Here is a 2,987-nt window from a genome sequence, read left to right on the forward strand (position 1 = left end):
GTCTCTTCCTGCTTCCTGCCCAAACTGCCTCTTTTGTAGTTAACTCTTGCCGCACCTAGGGTATTAACCCTCTCTTTCCCTCTTGCAGGTATTAGAATGCCTGAATAGCACACTCTGCAGGTTATTCTGTGTAATGCACCACTACATACCCTCTCCCTTTGATAAAGGCCATAGGCCATATCACACTTTCTTTTGGCCCACCAGGGTCAAAACTCCAGACTCGGAGGTCTCTTTTTATTTTTACTACCTCTTGTAACTCAGAAGGCTGCTCAGCCTCCATCTGTAGCTCAACTCTCACTTTCTCAATTACTTTCACAGTTTTTACTTCCTTTTTAAAATTCTTCATCCAGATTTTCTTTTCTTCCACTTGTCTGAACTGGGCCCTAGACCTCTCTAGTCTCTGAGCCTCCCTTCTAGCAAAACAACTATTTGACTCCATGAGTTTCATCTTTGCGCTTGATTTCTGGGCAACCTTTGGAAACCACACCTTTTCTTTTGATACCTATTTCCAATGACGTGTCAAGGGTAGCGATTCAGTATTTTCCCCTCGAGCCCTTGCTTCCAATTTTAACTGGGACCGTGTTTTAGCCCAACTGGTGACCTTCGCTTCCTGTTGTCTCAGAGCATCTTGTAGACTTCCTACTAGCTCTCTTTTTAAACCATTCAGCTTCTGTTAATATTTTTGACTCAGGTCAATTAATGAATAGCCCAAGAACCAAGCTTCAATGGCCTTTTTCTCACCTTCCAGGTGTATGTTCAGGAACTCTTGCCATGTCTCTATTGGGAACTTCAGGTCATGTTCATATTTATTTGTCGAGAGTGACTCTTGCACAACTTCTGTGTTTTCCATTTCCCTCAGGACTGTGTTCTCTACACAGAGATCTGTTCCACTCTGAATGGTCTCCACAATTGAGACAGTGAAAACCGCAAACACTCTCCCGGTCATTTCATTTTCCTCTAGTTGTGTCGTACTGGATTTAAACAGTCTCTCTTCTTCCACAACTAGAGCCTCTTCACTACTGCTACTTGCAATTTAATCAGGGAGTTTATCGCTCTCTTTTTGCTCTTGTCTTCTGGCACACTCTGCCACTGTAAGCTCTTCCTGCATATGGGTCATCTCTACTTCCATCTGCTGGTTGGCCACTATCATGTCTGTTAGTTTTCTGTGCAACCTCTGGACTTCAGCCTCTTTATACTTCATCAAGCCCTGAGACTCTGCAAACCGTTCATTAGCTATGTCTTCTTGTGATGCTTGGGCGATCACACACTGTCCCTTTAAATCCTCTGACTCATCCTGAAGACTCTCTTGCTTTTGTTTTTCCCTGTTCAGACTTGAACACAACTGCTTATTAAGTCTTTCTAACTCAACCTTCACTTTGAAGGCCTCTTCCAGGGTGCGCTGCAAGGAGATCACTTTGGTTTCTTTCTCATGAACCTCTGCTTCCGCACGATCACGTTCTTCTGTATATTTAACAGAGATGGTTTTCTCCTCACTAAGCAACTGATCAAACTTCTTCTGTTTCTTTTTCAAGTTGGACACAATCTGATGTTGGTGACCCCAATCCACACTGATAATTCTTGCTGAAGTCTAGTGTTAGCCTTCTCTAGTTTGTCATGAGCAGCTGCTTTTTCTTTATACCGTTGATTTGCAGCTTCTAACTCCTTTTGAACTTTCTTCTTATGCTCTTTAACAGAATCCAAGCACATTGCACTCTTCTCCCTTTTCTTTTCCAGAACCAATACATCAGCCTGAAGGGTTGCAATCTGCTCTGGCAGGTCTCTCTTAGTTTGTGCATCTTCCTCTAACCGCTTGAGGAACACATTTCTCTCATCTTGCATGGTCTTCAGGTGTGTGCTAAGACCAAGCCTCTGCTGCGTCTCTTCCTGTAGCAACCTCTGGGACTCTTAATATAATAATAATAATCTTTATTTGTATAGCGCCAACTTATTCCGCAGCACTTTCCGGCATGGATAAATGCAAAACAATACAACAAATACAATGTGAGGTACATTGGGTTAGACGCAAATGGGTTGGGGGTGGTACAGGAGGTGCAGGGATTGGGGAACACAGGCAATAGGAAATTTTATGTACAGATCATTTATCAGAAGGCAAACAGGGTGGAGCACCATAGGGAGGGGCGAGGGACTAGGTCAGGAGATTTGGTATGCTTCCCTGAAGAGGTGTGTTTTTAAGGCACGTCTGAAATTTCGTGCATCGGGAATTGTCCGGATGCCTTGGGGTAGAGCATTCCCTCGTAGCTTCTAGCTCCACCTGTAGTCTATTCAGCCTCTCAGACAGTTCTGTCTGTACTCTGTCACCTTCAGTCATTTGTAATTGAAGCTGCTTCTCTACTGCATCTCTCACATTCATACTATTGCTTGTCCTTCAATAGCACCTTCACCTTATGGGTCAGCTCAATACACTCATTTTCCAATATTTCTTTCACCTTTTCAGTTTGCTCCAACTGCTTGGATATTTCCCCCATAGCTACAGCATGGTTCAGTTCCAGCAACACCTGATGATCAGCTTCCTCCTTAGCCAATCTCTCAAGGCACTCATTCTCCTTTAAGAGAGCTGCATTGTCTGCTTTCATCTGCTCAGCTTCCTGGAGAATACTTTCCTTTTCTGTTAGGATTCTTTCTGTCTGCTCCTCTGCTAACAGCCTTTGCCTTTTGGCCTCTTCTCCAAGCAGACACAAGTTGGCCATTTCTTTTTTTAACTGCGCGTCATATCTTTCATTAGCAGTTTGACATGCTTCCTCAAGAAACTTTATGTAAGCTTGCATCAATGCAAATCCTTCCTGAATTCTAGGCAAGCCTTTGTGGTCTGTCTCACCCTGGACTTCAGAATTTGCACTGACTACTTCATTTGTTTCACTAGGAGATGCCTTTTTCCTCTTCTTTTTCTTCTTTGCACCTTTAGTACTATCTGTCTTCTCAGACAGCTCTAGTTTGCTTTCACTACTCCTCTCTATCACTAGAGGCAT

General features: G+C 43.4%; 1 pseudogene; it reads right to left on the minus strand.

Annotated features, from left to right (window-relative positions):
* Nucleotides 1-1,033: 1,033 nt before the first annotated feature.
* Nucleotides 1,034-2,987, minus strand: LOC136626445 (myosin-9-like; annotated as a pseudogene).

Source organism: Eleutherodactylus coqui, chromosome 4, assembly GCF_035609145.1.
Source record: "Eleutherodactylus coqui strain aEleCoq1 chromosome 4, aEleCoq1.hap1, whole genome shotgun sequence".
In the NCBI taxonomy this organism is placed as follows: Eukaryota; Metazoa; Chordata; class Amphibia; order Anura; family Eleutherodactylidae; genus Eleutherodactylus; species Eleutherodactylus coqui.